The following is a 23,293-nucleotide window of genomic DNA, read 5'->3' on the forward strand; positions in this document are numbered from 1 at the left end:
TCAGGGGATTCCGGGGGGATTTTATCGGGGATTCCGGGGGGATTATCCAGGGGATTCCGGGGGGATTATCCAGGGGATTCCGGGGGGTTTTTCCAGGGGATTCCGGGCATATTTTCCCGAGTATTACGGGCGAATTTTCTCGGGGATTCCGGGGAGATTTTCTTGGGGATTCCGGGGGGGTTTCACAGGGATTTCTGGGGGATTTTCGCGTGGATTCCGGGGGGATTTTCTCGCGGATTCCGGGGTCTATTTTCCCGGGGATTCCGGGGGAAATTTCTCGGGGAGTCCGGGGGGATTTTCTAGGGGAATTCCGGGGGATTTTCTCGGGGATTCTGGGGGGATTTTCCATCGGACTCCGGGTTGATTTTCCCGGGGACTCCGGGGGATTTTCTCGGGGATTTCTGGAGGATTTTCCCGGGGATTCCGGGCGGATTTTCTCGTGGATTCCGGGTTTTTTTTCTCGGGGATTCCCGGGGGATTTTCCCGGGGAATTCCGGGGGGATTTTTCCGGGGATTCCGGGGGGATTTTTCGGGGATTCCGGGGGAATTTTCCAGGGGATTCGGGGCCGATTTTCGCGGGGATTCTGGGGGGATTTTCCCTGGGATTGCGGGGGGATTTTCCCTGGTAATTCCAGGGGATTTTCCCGGGGATCTCGGGGAGAGTATCCCGGGGATTCGGGGGGCATTTTCCGGGGATTCCGGGGGATTTTCTCGGGGATTCCCGGGGAATTTTCCCGGGGAATTCCGGGGGGATTTTCTCGGGGATTCCGGGGGGATTTTCCCGGGGATTCCGGGGGGATTTTCCGGGGATTCTGGGGGAATTTTCCAGGGGATTCGGGGCCGATTTTCGCGGGGATTCTGGGGGGATTTTCCCTGGTAATTCCAGGGGATTTTCCCGGGGATCTCGGGGTGAGTATCCCGGGGATTCGGGGGGCATTTTCCGGGGATTCCGGGGGGATTTTCTCGGGGATTCCGGGTTGATTTTCCCGGGGAATTCCGAGGGATTTTCTCGGGGATTCCGGGGGAATCTTCCAGGGGATTCGGGGCAGATTTTCTCGGGGATTCCGGGGAGATTATCCCGGGGATTTCGGGGAGATTTTCTGGGGGATTCCTGGGGGATTTTCTCGGGGATAGCGGACGGATTATCACGGGGATTCCGGGATGAGTTTCCCGGGGAATTCCGGGGGATTTTCTCGGGGATTCCGGGGGGATTTTCTCGGGGATTCCCGGGGATTTTCTCTCGGATTTTTTTCCCCAATTTTTCAAGCATTTTTTCCCGCAATATTCGTGGATTTTTCCCAAATTTTCCCCATTTTTCACTGATTTTTTTTCCCCATTTCTCAATGATTTTTGCCCCAATTTATCAAATATTTTTTTCCCCATTTCTCACTGATGTTTTTCCCCATTTTCCCCCCATTTCTCACTGATTTTTATCCCCCATTTTTCAATGATTTTTCCCCATTTCTCTCTGATTTTTTCCCCATTTCACCATGATGTTTTCCCCATTTCTCACTGATTTTTCCGTTGATTTTTCATGGATTTTTCCACCCATTTTTCGTGGATTTTTCCCCATTTTTCCCCATTTCTCACTGATTTTTTCCCCCATTTATCACTCCTTTTTCCCCATTTTTCCCCATTTCTCACTGATTTTTTCCGCCATTTTTCATGGATGTTTCCCCCAATTTTCATGGATATTTCCTGATTTCCCCCCCCATTTCTCACTGATATTTGCCCCCATTTCTCTCTGAATTATTCCCCCCATTTTTCATGCATTTTCCCGCCCATTAATCACGGATTTTTTCCCCATTTCTCACCGACTTTTCCCCCATTTCTCACTGATTTTTATCCCCCACTTCTGACTGATTTTTCCCAATTTTTCGTTGATCTTTTTCCCCATTCCTCACCGATTTTTCCCCCATTTCTCTCTGATTTTTCCATCATTTTTCATGGTTTTTCCCCCCCATTTCTCACTGATTTTACCCCATTTCTCACTGATTTTTTTAATGTTTGTATTTCTATTTCTAATTATGTTTATATTTATATTTATATTTATATTTATTATTATTGTTTTGTATGTTTATGTTTATGTTTATGTTTATGTTTATATCTATGCAGGTTAACGTTTGTGCATGTTTATGTCTATGTTTATATTTATGCATATTTATTTTTATGCCGGCGAACGCGGACAGGCGTTTTATGTAAACGCCCATCCGCCGGGGTCCTAGAGAGGCCGCCATCTTGAGCGTGTCTGGACTCTCAAAATGGCGCCTCGGGCGGCACCCCGGCTGACCTGCCCAAAATGGCGGCAGAAAAGGGCGGGAAAAAATCAGGACCCCGGTGTGTAAGCATAAGATGCCTGATTGCATCGCCGACGCCGATCCGCTCGCCGACAATTTTCCCGGACGTTTCAGAGCGTGCCGACAACGGCCGCGCGGTCCGCGGTGCCGCGGGAGTGAGGGTGCCGGCGGATGCGGGCAGGCGTTTTATGTAAACGCCTATCCGCCGGGGTCCTAGAGAGACCGCCATCTTGAGCGTGTCCGCACTCTCAAAATGGCGGCTCGGGCGGCACCCCGCCTGACCTTCCCAAAATGGCGGCAGAAAGGGCGGGAAAAAATCAGGACCCCGGTGTGTAGGCATAAGATGCCTGATTACATCGCCGACGCCGATCCGCTCGCCGACAATTTTCCCGGACGTTTCAGAGCGTGCCGACAACGGCCGCGCGGTCCGCGGTGCCGCGGGCGTGAGGGCGCCGGCGGGCGCGGACAGGCGTTTTATGTAGACGCCTATCCGCCGGGGTCCTAGTGAGGCCGCCATCTTGAGCGCTGCCGCAGGGCTGGGTCCCGGCCCGCGGGCCCTTCCGCCATCCTGAGAGGGGCACGGTGCAGTACCCGCCCGTGTCCACACGGCGGCAGCACTGCCGCCCAACTCAGCCCGGCACTGCCGCCCTGTCAGGGACAGACAGAGAAGGGAGAGAGTTCCAAGCACCAGAGTCCCCACCCGTCATAAAATCCTCTCAATGAACGCCCCAAAAAAACCCCGACCCAAACTAAAAATGCCCTGCCTCTGACCAAATGAAAAAAAAACCCTTTTATATATAGAAATCATCTATTTTTTAATATTTAATTTATAGTCATAATCTAGACATATTTCATATATTCAATTTAATTGCTATTCTATTTATCATATATACAATATTATTTTATTATTCATTATATACATAGATTTATATTACTAATGTTATTTCTATTTTATCTATATCCATCTATATTTGGAGGTTCATAGTTTTTAATATTATTTCTTTAAAAGCTCTGCCTCTAACCAAGTAGAAACAAAAAACTCGATTATTTTAAATTATATTTGAATATATTTTTCTATTTAGTTTTCATATTTATATCTGTAGATTTATATGTCTATATTGTGGATTCTATATTTATATACTATTTAATGTAGTTTTTACTAGTATATTAATATACTAGATGCTATTTACATTCTATTATAACATACTATTTAATATAACATATTAAAATCGATAAATTATTTATATTACATACTACATACATGTATTTATATTTATATTATTTCTATAGATTTATACTTACATATATATATGCATATATAGTTATAATAATTTTATGTCAGTATCTATTTTTGCATATTTGTATATTTTTGCCTATATTATTTTCAAAAAACCCTTCCCCCTCTAACCAAATAAGAACCAATAAAACATCCTTTTAAAGTCTGAATATTATATATTTCTATTTTCATAACATAATATTAATGTAATGTAATATATTTATATATTGGTTTCTTATATTTGCTTCTATATTTTTATTCTTTATCTTTTCTATTACAGTATCTATAAAAAAACCCTACCTCTATCCAAACACAAGCCAATAAAACATTCCTTTTAGACTATATTTAGCTATTTTTTAAGGTTCTGTTTTTCATGCATTCTACACCCACCCCTCCCTCTCAATGTTCTGGCACCCACCATGACCCCCCCCATGCCCGACTCACCTGCTCCTCCAGCGCAGCCCGGCTCCCTCTCCCAGGGACCTTGGGGTGCCCCAAACCACGTCGGAGCCCCCTCAGCCTTTTTTCCTCACCCCCAAAGAAGGCACAGAACGACTCCTTTAATGAAGTTGTTTTAACAATTGTAAGGCTAGAGCTTTTGGTATCCACTGCTTGCCATCCCTTGTAAACCAATTTTTTTCTTCTTTCTTCTGCAGCTTAATAACCTCTTTTTTTCCCCATAGTTTTCCAAATGCATGTATTACCGCATATGCATATTTAGAATCAGTAAATATATTTAATGTCTTGTCCTGCTATAATTCACAGGCTCTCACAAGCGTGTGCAGCTCTGCTGTCTGAGCTGACCAGGTGGCTGGTAACCTCCCCCCTTCCTTTAATTGCTTTCCATTCACGATAGAGTATCCTGTAAATCATGAAGAATGGGGGGGAAAAATCAGTGAGAAATGGGGAAAAAAAATCCATGAAAAATGGGGGAACAAATCAGTGAGCAACGGGGAAAAGTGGGGAAAAGTTAATTGAGAAATGGGGAAAAAATCAGTGAGAAATGGGGAAAAAAATCCCTGAAGAATGGGGGGAAAAATCAGTGAGAAATGGGGAAAAGTGGGGAAAAAATCCGTTAGAAATGGGTGGGGAAATTCCATGAAAAATGGCGAAAGAAATCAGTGAGAAATGGGGAAAAATGGGTAAAAAATCAGTGCGAAATGGGGGGGGGGGGGGGGGGGGAATCAATGAGAAATCGGGGAAAAACATAAGTAAGAAACGGGGGGGAAAAGTCCATGAAAAATGGGGAAAAATCAGTGGGAAATGGGGATAAATCTGGAAAAAATCCATGAAAAATGGGGGAAAATATCAGTGAGAAATGGGGGAAAATGGGGAAAAAGTCAGTGAGAAATGGGGAAAAGTCAGTGAAAAACGGGGGGAAAACTCCATGAAGAATGGGGAAAAAAATCAGTGAGAAATGGGGAAAAAAATCCCTGAAAAATGGGGGAAAATATCAGTGAGAAATGGGAAAAAATGGGGAAAAAAATCATTGATAAATCGGGGGAAAAATCAGTGTGAAAGGGGGGGAAAAATCGGGATCGGGGACGTGGACCGGGACTGGGATCGGGGACCGGGACGGGGAAATGGGACAGGGACCGGGATCGCGGACGGGGACCTGGGACAGGGACCGGAACCGGGATCGGGGACGGGGACTGGAGACAGGGACCGGGACCGGGATTGGGGACTGGGACCAGGACCGTGATCGGGTTCCGGGACGGGGAACTGGGACTGGGACCAGGATCGGGGACCGGAACCGGGGACTGGGACCGGGACCACGACTGGGGACGGGGACTGGGGACAGTGACCGGGACTGCAATCGGCACCGCCCCCCGAACCGCTCCCGGAACCGCTCCCCGGGCTACCCCGGCACGGCGACCGGGAACGCCCCCGGCACCGCCCCCGGTGCCGCCCCCGGCACTGCCCCGGCACAGCCCCGGGTAGCGCCCCCGGCACCGCCCCCGGGGCGGGCCGCCGAACGCACGCGATGACGCGCGGGGGGCGGGACGGCGCGGGGCGGTGACGCGCTTCATGCCAGGAGCAGGGCCCGGGTGCGACGAAGACGGGAGCGGGCCGACCCGATACCGCGCGGGGCCGCGGGCCCGGCGGAGCCCGGCCCGCTGGGTAGGGGCCGCCAATGGCACCGGGGCTTCTGCTTCGGCTTCTGTCCGTGTCGGCGGGGAGGCCCCAGCCAGCGGTGCCCCTCTCCCTCGGCGACACGGGCGTGGAACTCGGCATCGGGCGCTGCATCGCCGCGGACAGCAGGGGGCGCACGGGTACCGATACTGCCATGGGGCCCGGCGCTGCTCTCCTGCTCCGCCGCCAGGCGGCGCTGCGCTGCCGTCCTGCCGCGCCTCCGGGCACGCTCGGTTTCCTCGGGACCCCGGGCCCCGCCTGTCCCGCCGCTGCGGAGGCGGGGGATGCTTTATGGGACTGCCCGAGCTGGCGGTGCCGGGTCTGGGGCGTTGGGGCGCGCCTTGGGGGGCTGCGGGTGCGCTCGTTTCCTCTTCTGCATGGCCTTCTGTGTGAGCATCTCTCGTTGCGACTGCTCTTGGAGAGTCAAACCCCTCCTCCTAAGTGGTCTCAGGAGCCTGGCAGGGTGAGTTTTGTTTCACAGGGGAAAGGGCCACTGGTCGTGTCCAGAGACCTGTGCACCCAGCCAGGTTTCTGCCTGATAAAATTCCAAATGGATGAGGATTTCTCCCAGCCCCAAGCTGCCCCCACCTGTAACCCTGGCTGCCTTTGGGGTGCCCAAAGCCTCCTCTGTGCAGATCTCAGGAACCTGGGAGGGGTGAACAATGTTGCACAGGGAAAAACCCCACAGATTTTATCTCCGGGCCTGGGGCCAGGAGCAGGCATTTGCGTGCTATAATTCCAGAAGGAGCACGGTGTCTCCCAGACCCAAGCCGCATCCAGCTGTGACCCAGCTGCTCTTGGAGTGCCAAAAGCCTCCTCGTAGCTGATCTCTGGAACCCTGGAAGGGTGAGTTTGGTTTCACAGGGAAAAGGCCTCAGTTTGTGTCCAGAGATCAAATAAGGGACTCTGCTTTTCCTCTAGTTCTCCTTCCTGTTTTCACCTGGGCTACAAGGATGGGCATGGCCTGTATTTCTCATATCAAAGTGATGTTACTAAATTTGTCCAGAAGTTCTGATTATTATTTTTATTAGTAGTAGTAATTTTCTGATAGAAAACACTCTCATTTTGCCTTTCCCACGTTGTTTCCAGGTGCTGCCCAGGATGGACATCCGTGGTCTCAGACAGTGATTCCCGAGGAGCAAGGAAAGCCTTTTCCTCACCTGCACAGTTCAGGTGGATGGGACAGAATTGGTGTGGCCTGACAAGGCAGGAAAAGCTGTCTGTGTTCTGGAGTGCCTTGAAAGCTTTCTCCGTCAGGTTTGGAAGGGGTTTCTCTTTGGGATTTCTTGTGATGCAGCACCACGGGTATCCCTTTGTGCCAAGTCCAGTGCTAAAGGATTGAAGAACTGACAAGTGGGGTCTGGGATGAAAATGCCGCTAATAAAATTAAGCAAAGAATACAATAAGAGAAATGAGCATCCTTTTAATGTCTGAAATAGTTAGGAATAAAAATGCTGGAAAAGGGCACTCTGAATTGGTGTCACTTGTCATGGATAAAACCCCAGAGTGAGGAATCAGAGCAGAAGTTGAGAGCTGGAATCCTTCTGCAGTCGACTTAATTTTCTTTTCCTCCTCTCTTTCAGGACAGGAAGAATCACGACTCTCCTGGCATCTTTGCCAAGAGCTGTGGTGTTTGATCAGCCAAAGCCCAGAGGCTTCAGCACCAGAGGTCTGAGCCTGGAGGGCTCCTGGTGCTGCCCGTGCTGTGGGCTATGTCAGAGGATGCAGGGTTCCTCTTTGCCTCCCTGCTGGGATTAACTGCCATGGGAATGTGGGATCTGGGTGAAACTCCAGCTCTCCTGGTGTTCAGGGGAGCAAGGTCTGAGGGACTCCTCTCTGGGGATGTGCGGTGAAGGACTGAATAGTGTGGAAGGAGAGTATTTATAAACTGTATCACTGTTTCTCCCAAAATTGGGGTGGAGCGGTGATGGGGGCGGTTGGGTTTGGTCTGGGCCTGTTATTCTTTGTGCAATTTTTAAATTCTCTTGTATGATTTACTGTCCGGTATCTTCCTAACAAAAGCTGACATAAATTTAGATTAAGGATTAGAACTTGGGTCCATTCATTGCAAACATTTGACAAGGCTGGAGGACTGGGGTGGTGACTGCTCTCAGGAAAGGTTACTTATTAATACTGTGTCAGATTTCCCGCAGTGACTGTCAGGCCTGCATGGCTGTGAGTTCGTGCTCTTCTCACTGGGGAAATAAGTTCAGCAAAATTAGAAATGTTAGAAAAATCCAGCCAAAAATTCCACCTCTGTACCCCCTAAGTTTTCCCAGTTTTTCCCAGCTAGGAGCTGCACAGAAGTCAGGCAGGGGAAGTGACAACAGGGAACAGCTGAAAAATTCAAAGGCACAAAGAGGAAAGGGGAAAGGTTTCAGAAAACAATTCTATGGTCTAAGAATAATTTCTGATTCCCTACTGAGAAGAACACGAACTCACAGCCATTCAGGCCTGACAGTCCCCTGCAGTGAGAGCTCAGCACACATCCACAGAGGCAAGTCCAGCATCTTAAATGAAAAAATAAAAATAAAAACCAGAAGAAAAAGGTGATTTCTTTTGCTTCAGAGTTATTTCAAGTTCTTAAAGCCCAAGCAACATTTGCTCTTGATTTGGGTTGGGTGAATCATGAGCAGTGGGCACGGGTCATGCCATTCATTGAGCAGAAAACCCGGGGTCATTTAGAGGGGACACAAGAACTGTTTGTGTAGCGACCTCGGGCTGCAGAGGGGCAGGAGAAAGGCCAAGGGAGCTCCCCGGGGCCACCAGGGCCTGTGGGGAACAGAATGGACGCTTGGATGACCAGTGGAGGTGAGGAGTGGATCTGAGTTCATCTACAGGGAAATAAGGAGGGGATACTCTGGAGTGAAAAGCTGAGGTGATGAGTTCACCCACCTGGGCACGAGTTGTGTTTGCACAAAGTGGGAACAGAGGTGAAGGTCAATCCAAAGTCGATCCTGCTTGACCTCTGAATTCCAGGATAAGTTTTACAAGCTGCCAAATGAGGGAGTAAAAATACACAAAAATGAAACCGAGAGCATTCATGAGGTTCCTGGGAGTCCATTACACTGTTGTCATAGAATTCTTAATGAGTTTTGAGCTTTTAATGACAACAATTCAGTACTTTCTTTGGATTATTCACTGTGTAGGATTTGGGGTTTATCTGGATTTTAAAGGCGTCGTGGTGGCCCTGACACTGCTCAGGAGCTGGTAGGAAAAGCAGGGTCAGAGCTCCTGGCAGGCACAGGGTGTTTTTCCCAGAGTGGACTGTGGAGGAATTGTTTGGGCCTTGGATTGTCCCTCTGGGTGATGCCAGTTGCTGTGATTTGTGTAATTCCATACATTTAACTCCCAATACTTCCCAGCCCAGGAGCTTGAGCTGACAGGGCAGCACACAGATTGTTCTCTGTGCTGTGCCCCGATTTGGGGTTGGCTGTCAGCTTTGCTAGCTCCCGTGAATTATGCCCATAGCCCCCAATTCCCTGCTCAATTCCCACTGCCATAACCTCACAGCGCCTCATGGAGTGGGGATATACTGTGGCAGGAAGCTCAGCAGCATCGGCACAGGGACAGGTGTATATTCCAAAGAATTTGCTGTTTCAAACCCTCATCCCCCAGCCCCGCCGATGTCCCTGGGGGGCACTTGACAGAGTTACCTGGATTTCAGCTGATTTCACCCCCCCGAGCTCGGGCTCCAGGTGATCTTTTCAAGCAGGAGAAGGCAGGGGCCGGAGGCGCTCGTGGCCCGTGCCGAGGCAGTCCCTGGGGCCACGAGAGGACATCTCTCCCTGCAGAATTTCAGTTCTTTCCAGAGCCTCAGCAGTGACAGAGGACAAAGAGGAAGATGAGGAGGAGGAAGAAGGGGGAGAGGGTTTGAGAGGAGGGGAAGCCCAAATCCGTGCTGTGTGCGGAGCTCCGACAGCACGCTGCAGCCCGCAGCTCAGTGTGAGCACGGGGCAGAGGAGGCGATTTCTGGGCATTCAATCACCCTGAGGCGGGCCCGGCACCGCCCCTGCAGCACCGTCCCCAGCACAGCTCGGTACCGCTCCGGGATCACCCGGCCCCGCCCCCGGTGCCGCCCGGGACCACTGGGGACCGCCCCTAAAGCACCGCCCCGGCCCCGCCCGGTCCCGTCCCCGGGACCTCCGTGCCCCGCCTCGCCAAGCCCCGGCTCCGCCCCGAGCCTGCCCGGGCTGCGCCGGGACCATCGCTGGCGGCCCCGCCCCTCTTCCCCGGGCCGAAGCGGGCTGAAGGAGATGTCCGCACGATTGGAAACGCCGCCGAAAATCGCACCCGTGGCATCGGTGTCGGCGTCGTGCGCAGGCATCCCACTAGAGCGAGCGGGCTCCTTGCTGTGCCCCCCTCCTTTTGCAGCCAGAGTTAGAAGGTCGGGGAGCGACACCCGAGCCGCCATCTTGGGAGAGGCAGGCGCGCAGTACCGCGCTCTGCCCACAGGGTGGCGCTTGGGAGACAGGCAAGGGATGGAATCAAGGAGTGTCCCAATCCTTGAGGAAATCCTCCGAAATGAACGCCCCAAGAAACCCCGACCAGAACTGAGAAACCTCCTGCATCTGTACGAGTGCAAAGGGTGTGCAAGGAGTGTGCAAATAGTGTGCATTAGCAATCGATCGGCAGGCATTGGAAATCGATCGCCGATCTAATCGATCGGCAGGCGCGATCAATCGATCGCCGATCTAATCGATCGGCAGGCATTAGCAATCGATCGCCGATCTAATCGATCGACAGGCATTAGCAATCGATCGCCGATCTAATCGATCGGCAGGCGCGATCAATCGATCGCCGATCTAATCGATCGCCAGGCATTAGCAATCGATCGCCGATCTAATCGATCGGCAGGCATTAGCAATCGATCGCCGATCTAATCGATCGGCAGGCATTAGCAATCGATCGCCGATATAATCGATCGGCAGGCATTAGCAATCGATCGCCGAGGCAATCGATCGGCAGGCATTAGCAATCGATCGCCGATCTAATCGATCGGCAGGCATTAGCAATCGATCGCCGATCTAATCGATCGGCAGGCATTACCAATCGATCGCCGATCTAATCGATCGACAGGCATTAGCAATCGAACGCCGATATAATCGATCGGCAGGCATTAGCAATCGAACGCCGATCTAATCGATCGGCAGGCGCGATCAATCGATCGCCGATCTAATCGATCGGCAGGCATTAGCAATCGATCGCCGATCTAATCGATCGGTAGTCGTGATCAATCGATCGCCGATCTAATCCATAGGCACGCATTAGCTATCGATCGCCGATCTGATTTTTCCCGCCATTTTTCATGGATTTTTTCCCCCATTTCTTACTGATTTTTCCCCAATTTTTCATGCATTTTTTCCCGCAATTTTCGTGGATTTTTTCCCATATTTTCCCCATTTCTCACTGATTTTTTCCCCCATTTCTCAGTGATTTTTTCCCCCCATTTTTCCATGGATATTTCCCGATTTTCCCCCCCATTGCTCACTGATTTTTGCCCCCATTTCTCTCTGAATTTTCCCCCCATTTTCCATGCATTTTTCCCCCCATTAATCACTGATTTTTTTCCCCATTTATCACTGATATTTGCCCCCATTTCTCTCTGAATTTTCCCCCCATTTTTCATGCATTTTTCCGCCCATTAATCACTGATTTTCTCCCCATTTATCACTGATTATTGCCCCCATTTTTCACTTATTTTTTCCCCACAGCACGAGCGACAACAGCTCGCTCTGTTCCCGCCATTGCCCATGGATTGTTTCCCTGTTTTCCATGGATTTTTTCCCCATTTCTCACTGATTCCCCCCCCCCCCCATTTCTCACTGAATATTCCCCCATTTTTCATCGACTTTTCCCCCATTTCTCACTGATTTTTTCCCCATTTCTCAATTATTTTTTCCCCACTTTTCCCCGTTTCTCACTGATTTATTCCCCCATTTTTCATGGATTTTTTTTCCCCCATTTCTCACGGATTTTTTTCCCCATTTTTCAAAGATTCCCCCCCCCCCGTTTTTCACTGATTTTTCTCCATTTCTCACTGATTTTCCCACCATTTTTCATGTGGTTTTTTTCCATTTCTCACTGATGTTTTACCCCATTCTTATTACCATTCTCATAGCTCTATTTTATATTTATACATATTCTTATAGTTGCATTATTTCTGTTATACACTAGATTTTTCATAGATATTTGCTACTTATATTTCATTATATTTTACATGTATACCAATCTATTTCTATTCTTCATATTTTATTTTTATATTAGCTATAAAAACCGTGCCTCTACCCAAATAAAAAGCATTTAAACATTCCTTTTAGACTATATTTAGCTATTTTTTATGGTTCTGTTTTTCATGCATTCTACACCCACCCCTCCCTCTCAATGTTCTGGCACCCAGCATGACCCCCCCCCCCCCCCCCCCATGCCCGACTCACCTGCTCCTCCAGCGCAGCCCGGCTCCCTTTCCCAGGGACCTTGGGGTGCCCCAAACCACGTCGGAGCCCCCAGTCTCCACACCCTCCCCCTCCGTAGGGAACGGGAATGGGATGGGGAGCACACAGGACAAGAAAGGAACACAAAAGACACACTGGACAGAGAGAAGAAAAGGGCTGGAAGCTGGATATGAGGATGAAAGTGGAGCAGCAACAAACCTCAGGACTCTTGACTAGAGAGTGTGGCTGCTGAACGTCTCAAAAAAAACCCCCAGCTCCAACACAACATGCTGTGCTCACGGCTCGGCCTGGGACTCATCAGTGAACATCTCTCTCTTGCCAGGGCCATAAAGCCCCCGAGAAAACACGAGGTGAGGTTGATGTGCTCCGGCTTTGCTCCTGCTCAGCCCTAACCCCAGCCCCTGCTGCCAGTGAGCACCCTGATCTCCGAACCTCTTCTCAGCTTGTTTGTACGCTTCCAAATTCCTTCCTCTTTCTTCAAGCTTCATCTGTTTCCTGGCATTGGGAGAATGACAAGTGTTTAGCACAGCGCAATGAATACAACAGTCTCATTTTCAGAAGACACAACTGAACGAGAACCGACAGCAGCACTGCTTCGAGACAATCTGGGCACACGTTTCCCTTCCAGCAATCTGAGTGTTCTTTTGTGTCACGCCTGAAATCCTGAAAATGGTTTTTTGAGAAAAATTATCCATAACTAGAAAACAATCCAACCAAATAAATAGAACCCCTAGGATATAATAACAGCCCATATACTACAACACTCCAATTCTAATATTAATAAGAAAACAGAAATTAGCTACACAGCATTACCTCAAACAAACACTACATACTGGCAAGAATCAAAGCCACCACAAAATAATTCAAAAACTACCCTATGCCTTATGCTACAGCCTAGAACGCCATCGGCAAACCTTATCAAGGTATCCTTTAAAAACAACGCCCCACCAAAAACAAAAACAACACAAAACGCCATTCAAGAACTCCCTTATCAACACCTGAATGAAAAAACATGGCATTAGATAAATAGACCATAGCCCTTATCATACACCATCTACAAACAAAATAAAGCTATACCATACATCCTCGAAAACCACCTTCAAAGCACGACATTAGAAAAAAAAACTTTCCAGAATTAAAAGCTGTATCTAACAAAAGCCGTCTGATAAAATTAACAACCAAGCCCCCACCATCAGAGCTGCCCCTACTAAACTCCCCATCGTACAGATGAAAAATCAGTTTTAAAAACCTACTTCAATTCATTCTGCCTCAAATACAAAACCATCCAGAAAGTTACCTTCACTCAAAAACAAAAGCGCACGTAGTAAATAACATTAAAAAATAAATCAGCACACTACACACCACAAGCATAAAATATTGAATTAAAACCAAAAATACCCCTAGTCATTAAAGAGCCCAGCCGCAAGCTATATTTAACTATAACTTCGTGCAAACGTACACATATCATGAAAATAGATTTCTTTCAGAATACAACTGATGATCTAAAATAGTAAAATGTCCGAGAACGATATTATAATAGGATATCCTCGATCATCCTCCCGCAAATTCTCTCCACTGTATTGTCCGACACACACCGGAAAAAAAATCCAGTTTTTACTTTTTTCAGCTAACTTCTCATTTATTAGCTGAGAGGAATGTTGAATTTGTCTTTACAAATGAGCTGTGGATCAGCCTGTAGATAAGGCTAGCACTGAGAGATAAAAGAAACAATGGGATGGATTCCACTGATTGATGAATGGAAAGAGATAGTTGCCTTTACAAACAAACTGCGGGGCTGCTGATAAATGAAATTGGATATCGAAAGATGAAAGAAGCAACGGGGGGAAACTATGAATTCTAGAAGAATTAAAAATTAAAAGGGAGGGTTATACATTAGAGGGGAATTTCAGGTATCAGGCGTTCCGGGAAGTCTGTGCCTCTCAAGTACCTCAGCCAATGGGAAAAGAGAGAGGGAAATGCGGCCGGGAAAATAGGATAAAAAGGAGGCTGCGTCCTCCAAAAATTTGAGAGATCCCAGGGGAATGTCCCATGGCCTCTCCCTTTATTCGAATAAAGCAAAAAGGACTCCTCTGTTTCCTTTTTGGACATAAACCGCTGGTGTTTGTGGATTAATTTTCCTGACATTTAGCAACATATTGTTAAAAAAAAAAAAAAAAAAAAAAAAAAAAAAAAAAAAAAAAAAAGTGATCCAGAAGAGGGCAACATTGACAGCCATTCCAAGACAGGATGAACAAATGCTTTCACATTGACAGAGGATGCTGCGATGTTCTGAGAACAGAAGATAGAATAAAATAAAGGAAGGTGATGTTACAAGACAGAAAAGGGTAAAATAAAAGGAGTACCTGAGACTGGGGGGCGGGGGGGAAGAAAATGGGGAAATATTAATTGCTACACACTAGGTACAAATGCTTTTGACAAGTAATTGATGAGAAGCAAGCTAAAAGCGTCTTACTGCTGCTAGTGATATCATGCTCCAAGCTCTGCTAATAATTCCTATTTCTAGCAATAGTTAAATTGAACTCACTACATTCCAACTATTTTTCTGCTTGTTTAGATGGCAGATCCGTTTGGAACACACCTTCGTATAGCAAATTCTATGCCCAGGTAGGGACCTCTCAGTTCTTCCATAAAACATTTTCTTCTGCATTATGGCAAGCCTTTGTTTTAGCTTGACAGCTTTCTTGAAACTTCAATTTACGCATGTATCCAAAGACATTTGCAATTCCAGAAATCGGTAGGCACATCATATGGAAAGTAAATAACATTCTCGAGAGGGAGTTGCTTTGTTACTGAGGGGATGAAAAGCAAGGCTAGAGCTAGTAGAACTACCCAAGAAATTGGACTTAACGCAGCTTTTACAAGGCTCAAAGTAGCCATACCGAGATGTTTGAGCTAAAAGCCCCAGTTACCAGACTTACAGGCCTAATAGTTATCACCACACCACATTCCCTGGTTGCAGTATTTTTAACAGCAGTGCAGAACGCTACTGAAAATTATTTTGAGGTTGAATTGTTCTCTCCCCTCACTGCCTGTGTAGCTGTTAGAGGCTTCCAGGAGGCTGGGGAAGCAGACTGCTGGTTTCACTTCCAGACAGGTCACTTCCATGGTCTGCTGGAGGGCACTTTGAAGCCCGTGTCCTTTTCTTGCTCTATTGTATCTGACAACTTTCCTCCCCCACGTCTGTTTTTTAGCGGGCAGCATTTTTGGAGGGCCAGTCAAAGACCTCAGGCTCCGAGAGAATTCGTCTGCTTTGCTCTGTTTATGTGTGCAACAGATGGGAGCAGCAACTAAGTCAAGTAGTAACTTCTGAGCTGCCCAGTTATCAGTAAACCAAAATATTCTTTTGTGACTCTCGCCAGACGAACATATCATCCTATCCGAGTCACACACTGCCCCTCTGGCATTTTCCAGTCAGACAAAGAATTCCTGGCCCCTTCCTTGCATGAACCTCAGCTCTCCACCTTGTTCCAGAAAGAGTTCTAGATCCAAGGCCCAGTGAGCCAGCTACCCTTTGCTGCCCTGAGCAGTATGGAAACAGCCAAGCCCCAGCCCTGCAGCCCTGCCTAACTCGCCTTTGCCTCCCAAACCTGAACCTTTTCCTTGGCTGTGGCATCCTCACTCATGCAATCCTGAGGACAAAAATCTGATTTGGCAGGTGAGGCCGTTTCTAACGCAAAAGCTTCACCAAGGTTTCTCTTCCAACTTCAGCCTTAAACAGTCCTGTCCTCCTCAGACAGCCCCCACCTCCAGCCTTTAGCTGTAAATACTTACTGGTTTATAGCTAATGCTTGCCACCCCTCAAAATTAAGTCTTTTGAGATGCATTTACATCCCTCCCTAACCATGTCCTCATCACCCTTCCCAAACTCAGCCTCATCTCCAGGCCTAGAACCTCTCCCTAGGTGAGGGACTGTCCTCGGGTAGGAGTGCTGACAGACCTGTGCATGAGCCCAGCTGCATAGCCCGTGCTAATCCCAGCCCAGCTCTAGCCTTTAAACCCACTGGGGCTTTGGTACTGGAGGCCCAGTTACAGTAACCCCTGTGGCCGTTCCGCTTCCAGGCCATCTGGGAGTTGTGATCCCCCACCCTACACCACTTTGGTGAGAAATGCATTCCTTTCTTACAAGAAAGTTTTCATTTTATGTCTAAATTCAAGCATTCCGAGAAAACGTGTAGCAATTATATCAAGACAGACATGACAGGCACCAACATTAGTCTTTCATTACACACTTTTCATGCCTTCTCTCCACAGATTTCTTTGAGGCAACTCTGACTCCTTTTCTCACAGGCAGCTCCACACAGCACCGACTCCTCCTCTCCTCTGTACGACTGGCTAAACCCCAGCCTGTCCCTTCCCCAGCCACCTGAGCCTGTCTGTCCCACACACAGCATCCTCTCACCTTGTCCATCCCTTGCACGGCCACGTGTCCCTTCCTCCTCGCAGCACAGCCAGCAGGCTCCAGCCCACACTGCAGCAGGCTCTGCACCTCCAGCTGGAGCTGTGCTTAGTGAAACTGGCAGCCAGCTGACCCACGCTTTTATAACAACCAGCCTCACTGGGCAGGCAAGGCTGTTTCCACTCCTTGCTAGTCAGTACAGCTGTAACTCGTTGGCAACTAGTGCCTTCTGCACTATCCTTACAAACTATTCTCCTACAGAAATGGACCGGAATTCCGCGGGGATTTTCCGGGGATTCCGGGGGGATTTTATCGGGAATTCCGGGGGGATTTTCTGGGGATTCCGGGAGGATTTTGTCGGGGATTCCGGGGGGAATTTCTGGGGGATTCCGGGGGGATTTTATCGGGGATTCCTGGGGGATATTCCCGGGGATTCCGGGGGGATTTTATGGGGGATTCTGGGCATATTTTCTCGCGGATTCCGGGGGGATTTTCTCAGGGATTCCGGGGAGATTTTATCGGGGATTCCGGGGGGATTTTTCCCGGGAAATCCGGGGGGCTTTTTCCCCGCGATTCCAGGGGGATTTTCCAGGGGATTCCAGGGGGATTTTATCGGGGATACCTGGGGGATTTTCCAAGGGATTCCATGGGGATTTTCCCGGGGATTCCGGGGGGATTTTCACGGGGATTCCGGGGGGATTTTCACTGGGATTCCGGGGCGATTTTCTCAGGGAATTCCGGGGGATTTTCTCGGGAATTCCGGGAGGATTTTCCCGAGTATTCCGGGGGGATTTTCCCGAGTATTCCGGGGGGATTTTTTCGGGGAGTCCGGGGGGATTTTCCCGGGGATTCCGAGGGGATATTCCCGGGGAATTCCGGGGGGATTTTCTCCGGGATTCCGGGGGGATTTTCCAGGGGTTTCAGCGAGGAATTTCCCGGGGAATTCCCGGTGGATTTTCCAGGGGATTCCGGGTGGATTTTCTCGGGGATTCCGGGGGGATTTTCCCGATTATTCCGGGGGGAATTTTTCGGGGAGTCCGGAGGGATTTTCCCGGGGTATCCGGGGTGATTTTACGAGGAATTCCGGGGGGATTTTCCCGAGTGTTCCGGGGGGATTTCCTCGGGGATTACGGGATGATTTTCTCGGGCAATTCCGGGGAATGTTCTCGGGTATTCGGGGGCCATTATCTCGGTGATTCCGGGGAGATTTTCCCAGGGAAAGCCTGGAAGAATTTCTCGGGTTTTCCGGGGCGATTTTCCCGGGGAATCCGGGGGGATTTTCTCGGGGATTCCGGGGGGATTTTGCCGAGGATTCCGGGGGGATTTTCCCGGAGATACCGGGTGGATTTTCTCGAGGATTCCGGGAGGATTTTCCCGAGTATTCCGGGGGGATTTTCTCGAGTATTCCGGGAGGATTTTGTCGGGGATTTCCGGGGGGATTTTCTCTGGAATTCCGGGGGGATTTTGTCGGGGATTCCGGGGGGATTTTCTCTGGAATTCCGGGGGGATTTTGTCGGGGATTCCGGGGGGATTTTCTGGGGGATTCCGGGGGGATTTTATCGGGGATTCCTGGGGGATATTCCCGGGGATTCCGGGGGGATTTTATCGGGGATTCTGGGCAGATTTTCTCGCGGATTCCGGGGGGATTTTCTCGGGGATTCCGGGGAGATTTTATCGGGGATTCCGGGGGGATTTTTCCCGGGAAATCCGGGGGGATTTTCCCCGCAATTCCAGGGGGATTTTCCAGGGGATTCCGGGCATATTTTCTCGGGGATTCCTGGGGGATTTTCCAAGGGATTCCATGGGGATTTTCCCGGGGATTCCGGGGGGATTTTCACGGGGATTCCGGGGGAATTTTCTCAGGGAATTCCGGGGCGATTTTCTCAGGGAATTCCGGGGGATTTTCTCGGGAATTCCGGGAGGATTTTCAGGAGTATTCCGGGGGGATTTTCCCGAGTATTCCGGGGGGATATTTTCGGGGAGTCCGGGGGGATTTTCCCGGGGATTCCGAGGGGATATTCCCGGGGAATTCCGGGGGGATTTTCTCCGGGATTCCGGGGGGATTTTCCAGGGGTTTCAGCGAGGAATTTCCCGGGGAATTCCCGGTGGATTTTCCAGGGGATTCCGGGTGGATTTTCTCGGGGATTCCGGGGGGATTTTCCCGAGTATTCCGGGGGGAATTTTTCGGGGAGTCCGGAGGGATTTTCCCGGGGTATCCGGGGTGATTTTACGAGGAATTCCGGGGGGATTTTCCCGAGTGTTCCGGGGGGATTTCCTCGGGGATTACGGGATGATTTTCTCGGGCAATTCCGGGGGATGTTCTCGGGTATTCCGGGGCCATTATCTCGGTGATTCCGGGGGATTTTCTCGGAGATTCCGGGGGGATTTTCATGGGAATTCCGGGGTATTTTCTCCTGGATTCCGGGGAATTTTCCGTGGATTCCTGGGGGATTTTGCCGAGTATTTCGGGAGAATTTTCTTGGCGATTCCGGGGTGATTTTCCCGGGAAATTCCGGGGGATTTTCTCGGGGATTCCGGGGGGATTTTTCCCGGGAAATCCGGGGGATTTTTTCGGGGAGTCCGGAGGGATTTTCCCGGGGATTCCAGGGGGATTTTACGAGGAATTCCGGGGAATTATCCCGGGGATTCCGGGGGGATTTTCTCGGGGATTCCTGGGGGATTTTCTCGGGGATGCCGGGGGGATTTTATCGGGGATTCTGGGCATATTTTCTCGCGGATTCCGGGGGGATTTTCTCAGGGATTCCGGGGAGATTTTATCGGGGATTCCGGGGGGATTTTTCCCAGGAAATCCGGGGGTATTTTCCAAGGGATTCCATGGGGATTATCCAGGGGATTCCAGGGGGATTTTATCGGGGATACCTGGGGGATTTTCCAGGGGATTCCGGGGGATTTTCTCGGGGATTCCGGGGGGATTTTCCCGAGTATTCCGGGGGGAATTTTTCGGGGAGTCCGGAGGGATTTTCCCGGGGTATCCGGGGTGATTTTACGAGGAATTCCGGGGGGATTTTCCCGAGTGTTCCGGGGGGATTTCCTCGGGGATTACGGGATGATTTTCTCGGGCAATTCCGGGGGATGTTCTCGGGTATTCCGGGGCCATTATCTCGGTGATTCCGGGGAGATTTTCACGGGGATTCCGAGATTATTTTCCCGGGGAATTCATGGGGATTTTCCCGGGGATTCCGGGGGGATTTTCACTGGGATTCCGGGGCGATTTTCTCAGGGAATTCCGGGGGATTTTCTCGGGAATTCCGGGAGGATTTTCAGGAGTATTCCGGGGGGATTTTCCCGAGTATTCCGGGGGGATTTTTTCGGGGATTCCGGGGGATTTTCTCGGGGATTCCGGAGGGATTTTCCCAGGGAATTCCTGGAAGAATTTCTCGGGTTTTCCGGGGCGATTTTCCCGGGGAATCCGGGGGGATTTTCTCGGGGATTCCGGGGGGATTTTCCCGGAGATACCGGGTGGATTTTCTCGGGGATTCCGGGAGGATTTTCCCGAGTATTCCGGGGGGATATTCTCGGGGATTCCGGGGGGATTTTCCCGAGGAATTCCGGGGGGATTTTCTCGGGGATTCCGGGGGGATTATCCAGGGGATTCCGGGGGGATATTGCAGAGTATTCCGGGGGGATTTTCCGGGGAATCTGGGGGGATTTTCTCGGGGATTCCGGGGGGATTTTCCCGGCGAATTCCGGGGGGATTTTCTCGGGGATTCCGGGGGAATCTTCCAGGGGATTCGGGGCGGATTTTCTCGGGGATTCCGGGGAGATTATCCCGGGGATTTCGGGGAGATTTTCTGGGGGATTCCTGGGGGATTTTCTCGGGGATAGCGGACGGATTATCACGGGGATTCCGGGATGAGTTTCTCGGGGAATTCAGGGGGATTTTCCCGGGGAATTCCGGGGGATTTTCTCGGGGATTCCGGGGGGATTTTCCCGGGGATTCCCGGGGATTTTCTCTCGGATTTTTTTCCCCAATTTTTCAAGCATTTTTTCCCGCAATTTTCGTGGATTTATCCCAAATTTTCCCCATTTCTCACTGATTTTTTTCCCCATTTCTCAATGATTTTTGCCCCAATTTATCAAAGATTTTTTTCCCCATTTCTCACTGATGTTTTTCCCCATTTTCCCCCCATTTCTCACTGATTTTTATCCCCCATTTTTCAATGATTTTTCCCCATTTCTCTCTGATTTTTTCCCCATTTCACCATGATGTTTTCCCCATTTCTCACTGATTTTTCCGTTGATTTTTCATGGATTTTTCCATCCATTTTTCGTGGATTTTTTCCCCATTTTTCCCCATTTCTCACTGATTTTTTCCCCCATTTATCACTCCTTTTTCCCCATTTTTCCCCATTTCTCACTGATTTTTTCCGCCATTTTTCATGGATGTTTCCCCCAATTTTCATGGATATTTCCTGATTTTCCCCCCCATTTCTCACTGATATTTGCCCCCATTTCTCTCTGAATTATTCCCCCCATTTTTCATGCATTTTCCCGCCCATTAATCACTGATTTTTCCCCCATTTCTCACTGACTTTTCCCCCCATTTCTCACTGATTTTTATCCCCCACTTCTGACTGATTTTTCCCAATTTTTCGATGATCTTTTTCCCCATTCCTCACCGATTTTTCCCCCATTTCTCTCTGATTTTTCCATCATTTTTCATGGTTTTTCCCCCCCATTTCTCACTGATTTTACCCCATTTCTCACTGATTTTATTAATGTTTGTATTTCTATTTCTAATTATGTTTATATTTATATTTATATTTATATTTATATTTATATTTATATTTATATTTATATTTATATTTATATTTATATTTATATTTATATTTATATTTATATTTATATTTATTATTATTCTTTTGCATGTTTATGTTTATGTTTATGTTTATGTTATTGTTTATATCTATGCAGGTTAACGTTTGTGCATGTTTATGTCTATGTTTATATTTATGCATATTTATTTTTATGCCGGCGGGCGCGGGCAGGCGTTTTATGTAGACGCCTATCCGCCGGGGTCCTAGAGAGGCCGCCATCTTGAGCGTGTCCGCACTCTCAAAATGGTGGCTCGGGCAGCACCCCGGCTGACCTTCCCAAAATGGCGGCAGAAAGGGCGGGAAAAAATCAGGACCCCGGTGTGTAGGCATAAGATGCCTGATTACATCGCCGACGCCGATCCGCTCGCCGACAATTTTCCCGGACGTTTCAGAGCGTGCCGACAACGGCCGCGCTGACCGCGGTGCCGCGGGCGTGAGGGCGCCGGCGGGCGCGGGCAGGCGTTTTATGTAAACGCCTATCCGCCGGGGTCCTAGACCGGCCGCCATCTTGAGCGTGTCTGCACTCTCAAAATGGCGGCTCGGGCGGCACCCCGCCTGACCTTCCCAAAATGGCGGCAGAAAGGGCGGGAAAAAATCAGGACCCCGGTGTGTAGGCATAAGATGCCTGATTACATCGCCGACGCCGATCCGCTCGCCGCCAATTTTCCCGGACGTGTCAGAGCGTGCCGACAACGGCCGCGCGGTCCGCGGTGCCGCGGGCGTGAGGGCGCCGGCGGGCGCGGGCAGGCGTTTTATGTAGACGCCTATCCGCCGGGGTCCTAGACCGGCCGCCATCTTGAGCGTGTCCGCACTCTCAAAATGGCGGCTCGGGCGGCACCCCGCCTGACCTTCCCAAAATGGCGGCAGAAAGGGCGGGAAAAAATCAGGACCCCGGTGTGTAGGCATAAGATGCCTGATTACATCGCCGACGCCGATCCGCTCGCCGCCAATTTTCCCGGACGTTCCAGAGCGTGCCGACAACGGCCGCGCGGTTCGCGGTGCCGCGGGCGTGAGGGCGTCGGCAGGCGCGGGCAGGCGTTTTATGTAAACGCCTATCCGCCGGGGTCCTAGACCGGCCGCCATCTTGAGCGCTGCCGCACGGCTGGGTCCCGGCCCGCGGGCCCTTCCGCCATCCTGAGAGGGGCACGGTGCAGTACCCGCCTGTGTCCACACGGCGGCAGCACTGCCGCCCAACTCAGCCCGGCACTGCCGCCCTGTCAGGGACAGACAGAGAAGGGAGAGAGTTCCAAGCACCAGAGTCCCCACCCGTCATAAAATCCTCTCAATGAATGCCCCAAAAAAACCCCGACCCAAACTAAAAATGCCCTGCCTCTGACCAAATGAAAAAAAAAACCTTTTATATATAAAAATCATCTAATTTTTAATATTTAATTTATAGTCATAATCTAGACATATTTCATATATTCAATTTAATTGCTATTCTATTTATCATATATACAATATTCTTTTATTATTCATTATATACATAGATTTATATTACTAATGTTATTTCTATTTTATCTATATCCATCTATATTTGGAGGTTCATAGTTTTTAATATTATTTCTTTAAAAGCTCTGCCTCTAACCAAATAGAAACAAAAAACTCGATTATTTTAAATTATATTTGAATATATTTTTCTATTTAGTTTTCATATTTATAACTGTAGATTTATATGTCTATATTGTGTATTCTATATTTATATACTATTTAATGTAGTTTTTACTAGTATATTAATATACTAGATGCTATTTACATTCTATTATAACATACTATTTAATATAACATATTAAAATCGATAAATTATTTGTATTACATACTACATACATGTATTTTATATTTATATTTATTTCTATATATTTATACTTACATATATA

The 23,293-nt window shown here is 49.1% G+C and overlaps 1 long non-coding RNA gene across 1 annotated transcript; it reads left to right on the forward strand.

The window, feature by feature from the left end:
- Positions 1 to 5,588: 5,588 nt before the first annotated feature.
- LOC148217637 (uncharacterized) lies at positions 5,589 to 8,259 on the forward strand. The gene is made up of 2 exons (XR_015800928.1): positions 5,589 to 6,963; positions 7,290 to 8,259. It is a non-coding gene; the product is annotated as an uncharacterized LOC148217637 (long non-coding RNA).
- The last annotated feature ends 15,034 nt before the right edge of the window (positions 8,260 to 23,293 follow it).

This window comes from Sturnus vulgaris, unplaced genomic scaffold (assembly GCF_052056855.1).
Source record: "Sturnus vulgaris isolate bStuVul1 unplaced genomic scaffold, bStuVul1.hap1 Scaffold_521, whole genome shotgun sequence".
Taxonomy (NCBI): Eukaryota; Metazoa; Chordata; class Aves; order Passeriformes; family Sturnidae; genus Sturnus; species Sturnus vulgaris.